Source organism: Salmo salar, chromosome ssa03 (assembly GCF_905237065.1).
Source record: "Salmo salar chromosome ssa03, Ssal_v3.1, whole genome shotgun sequence".
In the NCBI taxonomy this organism is placed as follows: domain Eukaryota; kingdom Metazoa; phylum Chordata; class Actinopteri; order Salmoniformes; family Salmonidae; genus Salmo; species Salmo salar.
Genome location: NC_059444.1, coordinates 55,178,500 through 55,196,845, shown reverse-complemented (window position 1 = coordinate 55,196,845; position 18,346 = coordinate 55,178,500).

The window sequence follows — 18,346 nt, the reverse complement described above, 5'->3', positions numbered from 1 at the left end:
ATTTATACAGTAATTATTATTCAGCATTTCCTCACCAGGGATTTGAACAACTTCTTGGTTCATGACATTCCGATCTTTCTGCTACACCAGCATGGCTGTGTCAATGACTGATTTCACCTGTATTCCCACACTTTGCGGGTCATAGTAAATATCAGCTTTGTATAATACATTCAAGAAAAACTATTCTATTTATCATAGTGATTCAGGAGTAACATTAAAACAGAATAATATGTCCCACCAACATTAGACAACTATACAGAAAACCCTCAAATTGATGAGATAAGTATATGAAATAAACAATAGTCAGATAACTGATAACTAAAATAGTGCAGATATGTATTATAGGTGCTGAATGTGTAGGGGACTTCTAAGAATGCTACAGACTTTGTGACGCAGCAGAAAGACCAGCGTAACCCAAATCCAGAGGTCTTTGATTTCAAATCCAAGGTGAGGTCATATTGAAAACTTAGTACTAAGTGATGATGTCAAATGTAATCATATTGTTATTGATTAAAGATTTGTACACCTTTTTTATAACACATTTTAACTCAACAGCTTACCACTTACCTTAAACCCCCGTACCATTTCATTACCTCCCTTACAACAACAAAAAAAGATGTGAAATTTACTATTTCACATTATGAAGCTGAAATTGAGCTGAAATCTACAAATGTGAAAACAAAAGAGACATGTGAGGTCAGTTGTTCACATGTAGAACATATGTTCGTTCGCATGTATTCAATATGGAGTTCACATGTAACGCCACCTTTTCACGCGAGAATAACATGTTTTCACCTCACATGTGAATTGCAGATTCACAAGTGGAATTTACATGAAAAACATTCACATGTGAAAAGAACATTTGCAATTTCACATGGAATTGTATTTTCACATTTGAAAAACGTTGGTCCATGGGGGGCTAGAGCTGCATCTCTGCTAAAATCTGGGTAAACGATTCAAAGGAATCTGAGTCTTATTCTGTAAATTTAGCTATTGCTTGCTTTTCTAAAGTCTACCAACCTTGCCAGCAGGCATACCAGCTAACATAGTTAGGCAAGCTAGCTACTCTTGTTACTCTTGCTAGCTACTCTTGTAGGTACTCAGCAGGTAACCTAGAAGTTAAGAGCGTTGGGCCAGTGACCGAAGGGTGACAAATCAGTCGATATACCCTTGAGCAAGGCACTTAACCTTAATTTCTCCTGTAAGTTGCTCTGCTAAATAAATAAAATGCAAATATAAATGTAACTTCATTGATAGCCTAAAATGGCTACTTGGTACAGTAGCTAGTTATGAAGTTGGGAAGCTTTCTGGGCTAGCTAAAGCCAACTTCATTGATAGGTGGCTAGTAGCATTACAGAGAAGAACAAGTACTTTATCTTTAAAAAAAAAAAGTAAACAGAACAAGTCTGAGTTGTCTCATGCCTCTGCATACACAAAATGCAGTTTGGGCCACAAGCCTACAGTATCCTTTAGCTCTCCCAGGTAAAGTAAGGGGCAGGCTTAAATCATTTCATAGAGAGCTAGATAGATTGATGAGATGACAAAGCCTTTTTTACAAACAGAGTAGGTCTATCTGACATCTGACATATTGCAGCGCTAAAGCAATGATATCCCATGTGATGATGTATGTCCTGCTCTACGAGGGTATTGGAGAGCTCACTGAATATAAAGATGGAGACTTGGGGAGAGGAACACTGTTGCTGCTTCACTCTCCAATATTAATGGAGGAGCAAACTGAAGAGAAGAGGATATTCAGCCACTCTTGGTGGACAATGGACGTTTATTTAACAATTAGAAATGGAGGCATGGAAACCAGATGCATTTGAATGATTTACTTATGAAAAAGAATGCAGTCCTAGCGTTGTTGTCACAGGTGTGAAAAGAGCCTTAATTGCTTGTGCATGCTACCTTGGTTTGAGAACTTTCTAATTGAATGATTGATCCTGTAATTATATCTGCTGACTGTTTCTTTAAATTCTGTGTCTTTTTTTGTTTGAGGTGCGGCTGCCTGGTGGAAGGTGCAAGTAAGAGGGAAGTTTGACATGTGGCTGTTGATTTAAGTTTGGAAGTTGCTGACTTTTTAGCTAGTTGAGATCACTGTTTTATGTTATATAAATAAAATTACTGTTTAGTTAGCTTCTGGTGCAGGGTCGCAGGAAACACTGTTTTATGTTTAGTTCCACTGGTCCTGAGGCCCTTGTTAAGGTCACCGGCATCTTTGCCCAGTACCAGGATATTTTAGCACAAATCCTGGTTGCCTCTGCCAGAGGCTGAAACTTGTTTGCAAGTGGATCTTCCAGCAAAACAATAACTCCAAGCACAGTATTGAAAACTGGGTGCCAATAATTGATATTTAAAAAATATATATATAAAAAAATTAACAAAAGCTTTTTCTCTGAACAATTGTATTAGTATAAAATAATATAATTTTCAATTTTTTATGAGGATACAGTATAGCTCAGTATTTTTATTATTTATTTTTTAGTCTTTTATACTAATTTTTATCAAGGATGACAATAATTGAAGATGGCAGTGTATACTGGATGTCCAAAATTGTGGGGGGAAAGACCGAATGTTTTTTTCTCCCAACATAATAGTCATCATAAGAAAACTTCCAGAACCACCTTGTGGAGAACTTAGTTACTTAAAATTATTTTATTGTACCACAGTTGGTAGAATATAATATATATTGACTTGTGTGTACTGTAAAGGTCACCATTACCATATAGTACATCTCTGAATCTGCACATTTTGTAATCATGGGACAGAAGCTTGATTGTCTCTTTATGTATAGTATTTTATTACTTTTTTTGAGGGATCCTATTGTGCCACCCAAACCCTTATATCATGGGGTGTGATTGCAGCCAGGTCACCCGAGATACAAGTCAGTATTCGACGTCCATCCCTATTTCAGGAAGTCGGGAGATGATGTGGAAACTGGCCGCTAGGAGCAACAGTGAGCTTACCTTCAAGTAGTTTTGGATTTTTGCAAAGGCATTGTGGACGGTATTTGGTATTTATTAGGCTCCCTATTAGCCGCTACAAAAGCATCAGCTACTTTTCCTGGGGTCCACATGAAACATGACATAATACATATTATAAACTGGGTGGTTCGAGCCCTGAATGCTGATTGGCTGACAGCCATGGTTTATCAGACCGTAAACCATGGGTATGACAAAACATTAATTACTTCTGCTCTAATTAAGTTGGTAACCAGTTTATAATAGCAATAAGGCACCTCTGGAGCTTTTGATATATGGCCAATATACCACGGCTAAGGGCTGTGTCCAGGCGTTGCGTCGTGAGTAAGAACAGCCCTTAACCGTGGTATATTGGCCATATACCACATCTCCTCGGGCCTTATAGCTTTAGTACAGAACATTATTAGTCAAGGACCGAAATGCATACATTCAAAACGTCACACATAGCCTACATATCAGTACACACACAATATCTAGGTCTAATACATTGCAAATTACAATACAATATATATAAAATGTCTGTCTCTCTTCACAGTCCCCTTTCTGCAGTAAGGTGTTCTTTTATCTGTTTTTTTAACTGGTTTTATTGCTAGCTTGAGTTACCTAGGGTGGCAGAGAGTTCCATGTAGTCATGGCTCTTTTTAATACTGTGTTTCCCAGCCTCTGTTCTGGACCTAGGGACTTTGAAGAGACCTCTGGTTGCATGTCTTGTGTTCTACCGATGACTGACCGAACCGTTTGAACAGACACTTCAGTACCTTCAACACATCAATGCCTAGCACAAAGACCAATAGTTATGCAGTCAATCTCTCTTCAACTTTGAGCCAGGAGAGACTGACATGCATGTCACTTCCTCCATGTACATCTAAGTGCGATATGTGCTGCTTTGTTCAGGACCAACTTACCCATGTCCTTCTTTGCCGCACATGACCATACAGCTGGCCAATAGTCCAGGTGCTACAATACTAGGGCCTGTAGGACCTATCTGGTTGACTGAGATGTCAAGAAGGCAGAGCAACGCCCTGTCATGGACAGACCTCTTTCCAATTTAGCAACCATAGTGTCTATGTGTTTTGGCTTGCTATCTGACTTGCTAGCTTGCTATCTGCCTCTGGTGCCAAAGGTTGCATGTTCGAATCCTGCGATAGAAAGTTAATGACTAAACTTAACCTTAAACACTTAGAAATTGGATGTTTGAGAAACATGGATGAACGTCTAATTCTGACGTGAGACTGTGAGCTTATTGGGGATTGCGCCACCCCAAATGAAACTCTTGAAAGGCAAATATTACATAAGCTATCTACAGCTTTATGTGCTGGTTTGGTATTTGGTATTTTATTTGGATCCCCATTGCCTGTTGCATAAGCAGCAGCTACTCTTCCTGGGGTCCACACTGAAACATAATACAGAATGACATAATACAGAACATCAATAGATAAGAACAGGTCAAGGACAGAACTACATATATATTTTTTTAAAGGCACACATAGCCTACATATCAATGCATACACACAAACTATCTAGGTCAAATAGGGGAGAGGCATTGTGCAGCGAGGTGTTGCTTTATCCGTTTTTCTTGAAACAGTTTTGCTGTTTATTTGAGCAATATGAGATGGAAGGAAGCTCCATGCAATAAGGGCTCTACATAATACTGTACACTTTCTTGAATTTGTGACTGTGAAAAGATCCCTGGTGGCATGTCTGGTGGGATTAGTGTGTGTGTCAGAGCTGTGTGTAAGTTGACTATACAAACAATTTGGGATTTTCAACACATTAATGTTTCTTATAAAAAGAAGACGTGATGCAGTCAGTCTCTCCTCAACTCTTAGCCAAGAGAGACTGGCATGCATAGTATTTATATCAGATTACAATTAAGAGCAAATGTGCCGCTCTGTTCTGGGCCAGCTGCAGCTTAACTAGGTCTTTCCTCGCAGCACTGGACCACACGACTGGAAAATAATCAAAATTAGACAAAACTAGAGCCTGCAGAACTTGCTTTTTGGAGTGTGGTGTCAAAAAAGCAGAGCATCTCTTTACTACGGCTAGACCTCTACCCATCTTTACAACCATTGAATCTATATGTTTTGACAGTTTATAATCTAATATAACGCCAAGTAATTTAGTCTCCTCAACTTGTTCAACAACCACACCATTCATTACCAGATTCAGCTGAGGTCTAGCACTTAAGGAAGGATTGTACCAAATACAATGCTCTTAGTTTTAGAGATGGACAAGTTTTCAGGACAAGTTTATTACTGGCCACCCATTCCAAAACAGACTGCAACTCTTTGTTAAGGGTTTCAGTGACTTCATTACCTGTGGTTGCTGATGCATATATGGTTGAATCATCAGCATACATGGACTCACATTCTTTGTTTAATGCCAGTGGCGGGTCATTGGTAAAAATAGAAAATAGTAGAGGGCCTAGAGAGCTGCCCTGCGGTACACCACACTTTACATGTTTGACATTAGAGAGGCTTCCATTAAAGAAAACCCTTTGAGTTATATTAGATAGATAGCTCTGAATCCACGATATGGCAGAAGTTGAAAAACCATAGCACATACGTTTTTTCAACAACAGGTTATGGTCAATAATATCAAAGGCTGCACTGAATGTTAAGTGTTAGATATTGCCTATTGTTGTATTGGCTTACTACTCTTATATACAGTGAGTGTACAAAAACATTAGGAACACTTTCCATGACAGACTGACCAGGTGTCGCCAAGTCCAGTTGAAAGCTATGATCTATTATTGATGTCACTTGTTAAATCCACTGCAATCAGTGTAGATGAAGAGGAGGAGACAGGTTAAACAAGGATTTTTGAGCCTTGAGACAATTGAGACATGGATTGTGTATGTGTGCCATTCAGAGGGTGAATGGGCAAAACAAAATATTTAAGTGCCTTTGAATGGGGTATGGTAGTAGGTGCCAGGCACATCGGCACCTACTACTACATACCCAATGCTGATGGGTTTTTCACGCTCAACAGTTTCCCGTGTGTATCAAGAATGGTCTACTGTGTGAAGCATTGGAGTCAACATGGGCCAGCATCCCTGTGGAATGTTATCGACACCTTGTAAAGTCCATGACCTGACGAATTGAGGCTGTTCTCAGGGCAAAAGGGGTGCAACTCAATATTAAATTAAATCAAACTTTATTTGTCACATGCCCCGAAAACAACAAGAGTAGACCTTACCGTGAAATGCTTATTTACAAGCCCTAAACCTACAGTGCAGCTCAAGAGTTAAGAAAATATTTAATAAAAAGTATTAAAATAATAATAAAAATCAACACAATAAGAATAACGAAGCTATATGCTGTGGGTACCGAGTCAGTGTGTGGGGGTACAGGTTAGTTGAGGTAATTTTTACATGTAAATATGGGTGAAGTGACTATGCATAGATGATAAACAGCGAGTAGCAGCAGGGTACAAAAGGGGGGATCAATGTAGATAGTCCGGTGGAGATTTTATTAATTGTTCAGTAGTCTTATGGCTTGTGGCTAGAAGCTGTTGATGAGCCTTTTGGTCCTAGACTTGGCACTCCGATACCGCTTGCCGTATGGTAGAAGAGAAAACAGTCCATAACTTGGGTGATTGGAGTCTCTGACAATATTATGGGCTTTCCTCTGACATCGGCCTATTTTATAGGTCCTGGATGGCAGGAAGCTTGGCCTCAGTGATGTACTGGGCCGTTCACACTACCCTCTGTAGTGCCTTATGGTCAGATGTCGAGCAGTTGCCATACCAGGCGGTGATGCAACCAGTCAGGATGCTCTCGATGGTGCAGCTGTAGAACCGTTTGAGGATCTGGGGACCCATGCCAAATCTTTTCAGTCTCCTGAGGGGGAAAAGGTTTTGTTGTGCCCTCTTCACAACTGTCTTGATATGTTTGGACCATGATGGTTCGTTGGTGATGTGGACACCACGAACGTGAAACTCTCGACCCGCTCCACTACAGCCCCATCAATGTTAATGGGGGCCTATTCGGCCCGCCTTTTCCTGTAGTCCACGATCAGCTCCTTTGTTTTGCTCACATTGAGGGAGAGGTTGTTGTCCTGGCACCACACTGCCAGTTCTCTGACCTCCTCCCTATAGGCCGTCTCATCATTGTTGGTGATCAGGCCTACCACTGTTGTGTTGTCAGCAAACTTAATGATAGTGTTGGAGTTGTGTTTGGCCACGCAGTCGTGGATGAACAGGGAATACAGGAGGGGACTAAGTACCCACCCCTGAGGGGCCCAAGTGTTAAGGATCAGCGTGGCAGATGTGTTGCTGCCTTCTCTTACCACCTGGGGGCGGCCAGTCAGGAAGTCCAGGATCCAGTTGCAGAGGGAGGTATTTAATCTCAGAGTCCTTAGCTTAGTGATGAGCTACAGCATTCTCACATAGGTGTTACTTTTGTCCAGGTGAGAAAGGGCAGGGTGGAGTGCGATTGAGATTGCGTCATCTATGGATCTGTTGGGGTGGTATGCGAAATGGAGTGGGTCTAGGGTGTCCGGGAGGATGCTGTTGATGTGAGCCATGACCTGCCTTTCAAAGCATTTCATGGCTACCGACGTGAGTGCCACGGGGTGGTAATCATTTAGGGAGGTTACCTTCACTTCTTTGGGCATAGGGGCTATGGTGGTCTGCTTGAAACATGTAGGTATTACAGACTCGGTTAGGGAGAGGTTGAAAATGTCAGTGAAGACACTTGACAGTTGGTCCGGCATGCTTTGAGTACACATCCAGAACAGTCTGGCCCAGCAGCTTTGTGAATGTTGACCTGTTTAAAGTTTTGGTTCACATCGGCTACCGAGAGCGTTATAACACAATCATCCAGAACAGCTGATGCTCTCGTGCGTGCTTCAGTGTTGCTTGCCTCGAAGTGAGCATAAAAGGCATTTAGCTCGTCTGGTAGGCTCGTGTCATCAGGCAGCTCACATCTGGGTTTCCCTTTGTAGTCCGTAATAGTTTTTAAGCCCTGCCACGTCTGACGAGCGTCAGAGCCAGTGTAGTAGGATTCAATATTAATCTTGTACTGACGCTTTGCTTGTTTGATGGTTCGTCTGTGGGCATAGCGGGATTTATTATAAGCGTCCTGATTAGTCTCCCGCTCCTTGAAAGCGGCAGCTCTGGCCTTTAACTCAATGCGGATGTTGCCTGTAATCCATGGCTTCTGGTTGAGATATGTAGGTACAGTCACTGCACTTATTGATGAAGCCGATGACTGAGGTTGTGTACTCCTCAATGCCATTGGATGAATCCCGGAACATATTCCAGTCTGTGCTAGCAAAACAGTCCTGTAGTGTAGCATCCGCGTCATCTGACCACTTCCGTATTGAGCGAGTCACTGGTACTTCCTGCTTCAGTTTTTGCTTGTAAGGAGGAATCAGGAGGATAGAATTATGGTCAGATTTGCCAAATGGAGGACAGGGGAGAGCTTTGTATGCATCTCTGTGTGAGGAGTAAAGGTGGTCTAGGATTTTTTTTCCCTGGTTGCACAAGATTTGGTAAAACTGATTTAAGTTTGCCTACATTAAAATCCCCGGCCTCTAGGAGCGCCACTTCTGGGTGAGCATTTTCTTCTTTGCTTATGGCCTTATAGAGTTGGTTGCGTGCGGTCATAGTGGCAGCTTCGTTCTGTGGTGGTAAATAGACGGCTGTGAATAATATAGATCAGAACTCTTGGTAGATAGTGTGGTCTACAGCTTATCATAAGGTACTCTACCTCAGGCGAGCAATACCTTCAGACTTCTTTAATATTAGATATCGCACACCAGCTGTTATTTACAAATATGCACACACTCCCACCCCTCGTCTTACCAGAGGTAGCGTCTCTGTTCTGCCAGTGCATGGAAAATCCCGCTAGCTCTATATTGTCTGTATCGTCGTTCAGCCGCGTCTCGGTGAAACATAAGATGTTACAGTTTTTAATGTCCCATTGGTAGGATAATCTTAATCGTCGGTCATCAATTTATTTTCCAATGATTGCACGTTAGCAAGAAGAACAAATGACAGCGGGAGTTTACTCGCACTCCTACGGATTCTCAGAAAGCTGCCCGATCTGCGTCCTCTTTTCCTGTGTCTTTTCTTCACGCAAAAGGCGGGGGTCTGGGTCTGTTCCAGTGAAAGCAGGATATCCTTCTCTTCGGACTCGTAAAAAGAACATTTTCTTCCAGTCTGCGTTGAGTAATGGCTGTTTTGATGTCCAGAAGTTATTTTCGGTCATAAGAGACGGTAGCAGAAACATTATGTACACAAAAAGTTAAAAAATAAGTTACACAAAATGCAAAAAAACTAACAAAATAGCACAATTGGTTGGGAGAATGTAAAACGTCAGCCATGTTCTTCGGCACCATCATAATAATTATGAACTGTGCAAGTACTATGATACAAAGAAACAGCATGACCCTACTGAGCAGGGTCTGCTCCACCATCTAGTCCAGTGGTGGTCCCCAAACTGTGGGGTGCGCCCCCGGTCAGCACAAACTCAATCGGGCTTTCAACTTACTCTTGAACGTTGTAATAATAGAATGCACATTTTGAAAAAGGGTAGTGCTTCAGCAGTCTTCATCTTGTCATGTCAGTCATTGCAGACCTTAGAGAGTTATTTATAACTTGTAAGAAGTATCCAGATCTACTAGCCCATTTCAGCTATTGTTTTTTAGCTAGGTTTTTTAGCCTATAGATTTTATTGTAATGTTTGAGTCACTCAAATATCACATGAACACACAGCCATTCAACGAGACGCATCAAAATCTTTTGATGTGTGGATGTGGAGGAAAGCCTGTAGGATTCATGTCATGTTTAACATTTGGAGGATTCTGGAGGAGGGAAGTGACAACATCACACCTAGTAATTCCTAGGCACTTATCATATCAGTCTTCTCTGTGATGTTTAACCCTTTCATTGTCATTATATCATTGTAAAAAAATGAGGCCTCCCGGGATATTCCACCACAAATAGCTAATTTAGAGCTAGATTTAATCTGATTGCCACTTTTCAGCTATGTAACTTTTCGGCTAAGACCGCATTCACTGTAAACGCTGCATATGTCGGCTTAATGGGAAATTACCTTTGAATGTCAGTCACGCAGATCGTCTGCGTTCCGGATTGAATCTAGGTAATAAAGAAAGTTATTTAGGTGATTCATAACAAATTAGAGTTGAAGTAGCAATTGGAAGCTTAGGAGGTCAAAGTTAGCTTGGGAGCTTGTTTTTTATTATTATATTTATTTGAGGGAAAAAAACACAATTAAGCCACACATGAAGTGAATGCACAGTAATTAAAATAATCAAGGATAGCACATAATTATCCTTGATTATTTAAACAACATATTTTGAGTTGTGTCCTGTATGATATATTTTCCCTCTTGGTTCTCGGTCTTTGGCTGGAAGGCAGGAAAATACTCATTGATCTACACAGTAATTACATTACTACAAACAATACGCAGGGCTATATCATAGGAACAAATTGTTAGGGCTGCTGAGACCTATGGTCTTGTCATTCTAATTGTGTAGATTGTTTCTTCTTGCCTTCTCCCTGTTTGGTTTCTGTCACCGAACCGCTCATTAGTGAGGAGAAACTGTCCTCTGCGCTCTCCCACTATCCACTAACCTATTGCTGTCTGTGATGTCATGGCTAATTATGTGCGTACTTTCTGTATGATGCAAATGAGGGGCGGACTGTGTGGCCGTACCAACCTACACAACTGGCGTTACAAAGATGACTCACTGGCTGAGAGTCATTGTCAGGGGACACAATCTTGCCTAAAACAACTCTCCTTCTTTATCTGAGACACATTCAATTGGAAGCATTTTAGACTGTGTGTGTGTGTGTGTGTGTGTGTGTGTGTGTGTGTGTGTGTGTGTGTTCGTGTGTGCTGTCATGGGAATTAGACACAAAATGTGTCACCTCTATTTCAGAAAAAGCGTTTTTGAAGATGAGAATTCTAGATGAGAATGTCATGAATAAAGCGTGGATCTTTACTCAGTTGACTGAACCCAACTGAACGGCATTTTCAAACGCTTTTAACACACATGCAGCCATAATGTGGTCTATTTTTCATCTCTTCTATCTAAGCTCCAACAGTTTAATTGGTTGAGGTGTTTTAATCATTTCGATTGGCCAAAGATATCACTGTGTTGTCGGATAGGGGAGAAGAGGAGAGTGGTATGCAGAAGCAGCAGCACGCTTTTAAATAACCATCTAGAAATGCAACTAAAAGCAGAGAAGGGCTGGGATCGGGATGCTTCCTATGATTTCTAAGTAGGAAGTCATGAAAGTGGCAGTATCCTAGGGTTGAGTCCCAAATGGCACTCTATTCCTTACATAGTAAGTTGAGTCATCTTTGTAACGCCAGTTGTGTAGGTTGGTATGGTCACACAGTCCGCCCCTCATTTGCGTCGTACAGAAAGTACGCACATAATTAGACATGACATATGGGGCATAGGGTGCGATTTAGCAAGGGGCCTAAGTATTTCAGACAAGACCATTCATAAAGTGTACATTTGAGAAGAATATTCGTGACAATATGGATAATGTTTACGATGAGGAATGGAATTTATTCTTGATTAAAATATTTCTTTATCTTGAGGAAGATGATGTCATCAAAGTTTACTTCAGAAACAACATTGTTACCCCAAGGCACCACACATCATCTCAGGAGCCTTAATACCTCATTACATGTTTAAATATTTTAATTAGACCCCAAGCAACTCTCGCTGTGGATTTAACAAACGACTCATCTCCTCACAAACGTTGGTTTCTTTCAACGTCACAAATGCACTAATATAACTTGAGAGAAGGAAAACATGTAGAATACCCAGTGCCCACACATTTTTCTTTTTCTGAACATTTATGTCACAAGGTTGTATTGTTGTACACACACACACACTGTGTAGTGCATACACCCAATGCATGTGTTGCTTACGGTTTCGAACATCATAGGTTATTGCTGAATGAGTCAACACATTAATATTTTCCATTTTGATGGTTAGCTTTCCTTTTAAATTGAGTTGATAATTTAAATTGCACATATTGTACATTTTGTAATAATAAGTTTCAACTTGTGGCCAAGTTGACATTGAGGAAGGGGGCAGTTGGCACACCGCACCTTTCTGTACAAAAGGTCCATGTTCTGGTATAGCCTCAATGCCATGTGTGAATGCCTCGGGACTATATTTAAAGCGATGGCGTTCTTTTTAGCTCTCTTTTACGATAGTGCCTGTCCGTAGGGCATTCCAGTGGGTGGCATGCCAGTGCTGGTGACACGCTCATTTGGGTAGGGCATGACAGTGCAGTCAGGGTGCCCCTGAAGTGAGTGGGAGGTGGACAGTGATATATGGTGACACTGTGGCAACAGCCAGGGAGGGGTGACTGAGTATGTCTGTGACAACAGCAACACACCCTTCTCTCTACTCTAACCCTTCCCGAGGGCTAGGTTGTCTGTCAGGTGCCTACGGGCCAGTCTCTGGCTGTCTGACTGACAGAGCTCAGAAACACGGCCGTCTGGTTTGGTGACATTCTGAGCTCTTGTTCACCTGTAGCGTGAAGGAAATCGAGTGCTGTTGTTTTATATGATTTCATTAGTGCCTGTCTGAAAAGTATTCTCATAATGAGTCGCACCTGTATGAATTTATAGGGTTGTGTAGATTTGAGCAGGAAACTTTGTAGACTACTGTATTTTTGCTCTGCCCACTATCTTAAATGGTCCCTTGTTACCTCTACACGCTTAGGATAGGTTTCTACCAAGAACCGTTTTGAACTGAAGATCCCATTTTGGAAGACACGGGTTCTTTGTCAGGCAAGAAGGGTTCTACATTGAACCATATATCATATTTTCCAGCATGCTCTATTGCAAGGTGATTTTCAGAATTGTTTGTTTTAATATCTGTGTTTTTGCATGTACATTGATTGGTTCATTAATTTTGTGCTACAAAAGATATATAACATACATTTTTCTAAACAAATCCAATCTGTTAGTATAGTCATTGGACTTATTGCACCAGTTACTGAGATGGTTGTTCCAGTTTATATGAATAAGGCCGTCTCAGCATTAAATCTTTCCTACCATGGCAGTCATTCTGAATGCAGGCTGTAGGTGATTTAAATGTTCACTTATTGGATATACTAACTCTGTCTGGATTCCAATCGGAATTACACGTCACTTTGTAAGCCAGCATAATAGTGTGACTTGTAGGTATGATGTGGGAGGGGGGGGTTCAACTAAGCAAACATATGTAATTGTTTTAAGATGGTCATTTGGCTATTGGATTTTGGATATTAGGACAGCTTTAGGTATAAAAAAGAATATCTAATGAAACATTGAATTTGACCTTACTGTATTGGCCCATAGAAACACATTGAATAACAGATTCATACATGGAAAAATAGATACTCAAAAAAGATATGGGACATTTTGTTTATGGCACTAAACTTCTTCCATAACTTCTTCCATACAGTACTTCCATAAAAAAAATGTAACTGGTACAGGCTACCTTAAGACGAGTCTTGTGAGGCATCCTAGAGCAAAATAGTCTCGTCTTTAGTGTGTAGCCCAAACTGTTTGGATGCAACAGACGTTTTCGTGAGAAGACCATGATCTGAAAAACACTGCTGTAGCTTGGCCACCTTCCACCGCAGATGCGGAAGGACACCATTGGCGGATGCGGTGAATTGAGACGCAGCCCATGCAAACAAATATCTCTAGCTTAAACAGAAAGATTTTTCTGGGGATTTCTGTATTATGCTAATTAGATTTCCGCGGTGGCACGGACATCGACTCTAGGGGGAGATATATAGTGCATGGAGATGGAGAGAAGAATTACATTTGTTTCCATTTCCTCTTATTAATAATTCAGACTGACCTGAGGGCAACTGGAAATATTTGGTTTGTCTCCTTCTCAAATTATGAGTACCACAGCAAACGGTAACCTTTCAGGATTAGACTGCGACACTGAAACTTTGTTTGGGAGGGTTGTCTTTCAACAAAGTGGTGGTGATCGATAGTAAAACGTCCTGCCCTTTCCTGGTAAGGTGTCCTTGAAGGATAAAACAAATACAGTTGAAGTCGGAAGATTACATACACCTTAGCCAAATACATTTAAACACAGTTTTTCACAATTCCTGACATTTAATCTTATTAAAAATTCCCTGTCTTAGGTCAGTTAGGATCACCACTTTATTTTAAGAATGTGAAATGTCAGAATAATAGTATAATAGAGGGCAGAATAAGAGAGAGAATTATTTATTTCAGCATTAATTACTTAAAACACATTCCCAGAAGTTTACATACACTCAATTAATATTTGGTAGCATTGCCTTTAAATTAAGTTGTGTGCATTTTGGCCCATTCCTCCTGACAGAGCTTGTGTAACTGAGTCAGGTTTGTTGGCCTCCTTGCTCGCACACACTTTCTCAGTTCTGCCCACATATTTTCTATAGGATTGAGGTCAGGGCTTTGTGATGGCCACTCCAATACCTTGACTTTGTTGTCCTTAAGCCATTTTGCCACAACTTTGGTAGTATGCTTGGGGTCATTGTTCATTTGGAAGACCCATTTGCGACCAAGCTTTAACTTCCTGACTGATGTCTTGAGATGTCGCTCCAATATATCCACATAATTTTCCATCCTCATGATGCCATCTATTTTGTGAAGTGCACTAGTCCCTCCTGCAGCAAAGCACCCCCACAACATGATGCTGCCACCCCAATGCTTCACGGTTGGGATGGTGTTCTTCGGCTTGCAAGCCAGACCCTTTTTCCTCCAAACATAACGATAGTCATTACGGCCAAACAGTTAAATTTTTGTTTCATCAGACCAGAGGACATTTCCCCAAAAAGTACGATCTTTGTACCCATGTGCAGTCGCAAACCGTAGTCTGGCTTTTTTATGGCGGTTTTGGAGCAGTGGCTTCTTCCTTGCTGAGCGGCCTTTCGATATAGGACTCGTTTTACTGTGGATATAGATACTTTTGTACCTGATTCCTCCAGCATCTTCACATGGTCCTTTGCTGTTGTTCTGGGATTGATTTGCACTTTTTGCACCAAAGTACGTTCATCTCTAGGAGACAGAACACGTCTCCTTCCTGAGGGGTATGACAGCTGCATGGTCCCATGGTGTTTATACTTGCGTACTATTGTTTGTACAGATGAACATGGTACCTTCAGGCGTTTGAAAATTGCTCCCAAGGATGAACCAGACTTGTGGAGGTCTACAATTTTTTTCCTGAGGTCTTGGGTGATTTCTTTTGATTTTCCCATGATGTCAAGCAAAGAGGCACTGAGTTTGAAGGTATGCCTTGAAATACATCCACAGGTACACCTCCAATTGACTCAAATTATGTCAATTAGCCTATCAGAAGCATCTAAAGTCATGACATCATTTTCTGGAATTTTCCAAGTTGTTTAAAAACAAACGTATATCAGAATTCCAGTCATTCCAATAAATGTTCTTGATCTTCAAGAATAGGACTTGGAAATATGGAAGTATAGATTGGATTGAGTAATAAAAGCCCCACTTTTATTCCATAGGCTGGGATCCACGCTATGCAGCTGTTGCAAAAATGCCTTTTTCACTGGCTGTCCACTGGTTTTAAAAACAATGATTGATAGGCAGCTTAAACTTCTTGAATTCAGCCATTATTGGGTTCAAATACAAATTTAGATTTGTGAACAGCCATCCACAACAACCACAATCTGTAAGGTGCAAATAACTAAATGAGAGAGCAGCGGTGTGATTCACATCAATGCGCTATGTAGATATCAATAATAATTTATTTCCATATTGCTGTAGACAACACCACTGCTGTCATCCTTACCTCCAAGCGTTTATTTAAGTTGGATAATCTTTGGACGCAGACAGCAGTCGCACCATTGGAAGACATAGCTTGGACTGTAGCCTACAAAAGCCTATTCCTGCTCTTTTCCCGTGATCCATCAAACACATTTTGTGTGTTATAGTGGTCTCTGACTAGTGGTCAGACTCGCTCAGGTGGAACAAACTCAAACTTGCACCTTTTTTCAATGCTGATTTGAATGTCATTGAGAAAACAGAGAAGTGTCAAAGATTTTTTTGCAAACATCCTTTCTGAATATTAAAGTAATCCTCGAAGTAATCATCTAGTTTTTCAAAAGAATCTGTAATCTGATTACAATATTTTTGGCGGTAACGTAACGGATTACAGTTCTCATTTTCATGTCATCCGTTACTCCCCAACCCTGTATAATTTTCTACTCTTTTACACTTCCTCAACCTCTCATCTGGCCAACATTGCAATACCATTTAAGTGGGCCACTAGATTTAGTCCATTCTTTATGGTACATGACACCCTGCAAGTTGGTGTGGAAGGAATAAGCTCGCTTCCAACATACGCAGACAAACACCGGCCTACCTTGATTTAGATCTCTCTAGTTCACTTCTAATGGGGTGGGTTGCTTTCTCAGGTATAGGAGATTTTGATTTGGATGGGGTGATGCTGATGCAGAAGATGCAGGTAGTGCTCACACACACACACACACACACACACACACACACACGCTATGATACAGGCACCCATTTAGCAGTACCTGTAAGTTAACTTGTATGGTATGTCATATGTGACTACTGCTCTGTTGTGATCCTTGAAGTGCCACACCCTGATCTGTTTCACCTGTCTTTGTGATTGTCTCCACCCCCTTCCAGGTGTCACACATCTTCCCCAATATCCCCTGCGTATTTATACATGTGTTCTCTGTTTGTCTGTTGCCTGTTTGTCAAGTCAACCAGTGTTTTTGTGACTCAGCCCCTGCTTTTCCCAGTCTCTCTTTTTTTCACCCTCCTGGTTTTGACCCTTGCCCATCCTGACTCTGAGTCCGCCTGCCTGACCACTCTGCCTGCCCCGAGTCTGCCTGCCGACCTGTAGCTTTGCCCCACCTCTGGATTAGTGACCTCTGCCTACCCTGACCCTGAGCCTGCCTGCCGTCCGGTACCGTTGCCCCACTTCTGGTTTACTGTCCCCTGCCTGCCTTGACCTGTCTATTGCCCGCCCCTGTTGGATCATTAAACCAATGTTAATTCGACGTTGTCTGCATCTGGGTCTTACCTTCATACCTGATATGTAGATTAACTACATCAAGGGACATGCCTAAAAGTTTTATTGCTCTCATTGGCTGGACATGGAAATGTGTTCTCTCATGCAACTCCACTAGCTACATGAGTTTGAGCCTCTATTGTATGTTTCCAGGGTCGTTAGTGAAGGAAGCCACTCAGCCAAAGGAGGGATATGTCAGCCTAGGTCCTATAAGCTCTACACTTGGACTTCTTTGAACTTTCCTCAAACTAGATTTATTTTCTCCCTCTCAGGGGAACAGAAAGTTATGTGACTTCCTTGCATGGTCATGCATGTGTGACTCAATTCCTCGCCGTCACTCTCAGAATGAAAATTGATGCAAAGGCTAAGGAAAGGATTATCCTCTTTTCTTTGCAGGGAGATATTTCTCACCGCTCTGTCACTTTCCTCTGAGACAAATGAGGTACCTTGAACTGGGAAAGTCATGAGGTAAATATGCACCACCTATTCCTCCCTAGGAACTACTGAGCTTGTTTGAATTCCCAAGCCCTTTATCTGATTACAATTGATATAGTTGAGCTGCAGACTGACCCTTCAAGTTGTGTTATGACATATAACATGAGAGAGACCGACAGAGCGAGAAAGAGAGCCAATCATGTAATCATAATTCAAGAGCTAGCATGCTTGCTGTTTTCCCAAAATACAGTATTGTGTAAATGTACCACACCCTACGACACAATGCCAAATTGACAAACTGGACATAGGCGTGACACTGACAGTGACTCTCATGCAACAAAAGAACATCCCAACTATGCCCGAAACGTAAGGCATGGCTAGACTGTGCAAGGTCGCAGTTGTAGTAAATTTAACTTATAGTATAATCACACACAATTTTCCCGTTTTATCTTTTTTTTTTTTTTTTTTTTTACAGAAGATTAGACAGTGTCCATTGGCTTGTCCTTTATATTGATATAAGCCATTCTTCTTCGAACTTGACTTCCTGGAAGAGCAGCTGAGTGTACTGTAGAGCTGAGGATGTCCCATGGACCGTAACATTATAACATTATAGTGCGCTGAGAGTCGGGAAGCAAGTACAGGGAGTGAGTGTTTTAATCAATAAACACAAAACACAATTAACGCACCGACATGAAAACAGAGTCAATATCACCTGAGGAAAGAACCAAGGGGAGTGACAGATACAGGGAAGATAACCAAGGAGGTGATGGAGTCCAGGTGAGTGTCATGAGGCGCAGGTGCGCAAGACGATGGTGACAGGTGTGCAGGATACTTGACAATTAGTGTACATTCTGGTCCCTGGATTCCTGTGTC